Source organism: Lupinus angustifolius, chromosome LG15 (genome assembly GCF_001865875.1).
Source record: "Lupinus angustifolius cultivar Tanjil chromosome LG15, LupAngTanjil_v1.0, whole genome shotgun sequence".
NCBI classification, from domain to species: domain Eukaryota; kingdom Viridiplantae; phylum Streptophyta; class Magnoliopsida; order Fabales; family Fabaceae; genus Lupinus; species Lupinus angustifolius.
Window position 1 is genome coordinate 18,616,712 of NC_032023.1, and position 395 is coordinate 18,617,106.

The following is a 395-nucleotide window of genomic DNA, read 5'->3' on the forward strand; positions in this document are numbered from 1 at the left end:
GTAAGGTCTTACATCACTAGACTAACGTATTGTTGGTTAAATTTGATCAAACTTTAATATGTCTTATGAGTACATTTATTATATATATGCAAAATGTCGGAGAAGTTACTCTCCATCCGAAATCCATAGAGTAAACACGGAAGTCCTTATTACCATGGCTTTGTTCCCACAACCGAATGTGTATGCCCATACATACACCCAAATGGAACATCCATGGTCCAGACCGAAGAAACCCCAAATGAGTTCATGGTGAAGAAGAAGAACATACCTTGTTGAGCCATTTCCGGAATCTCGAAGGTATGAGGGTGAGATGATCTTCCAGATGATAGAGCGCCGAATGGTTTTCCTTTAGTTCTCTCTAGAGGGAAATGAGAGAATGTGCCTTAGTTTCTTGA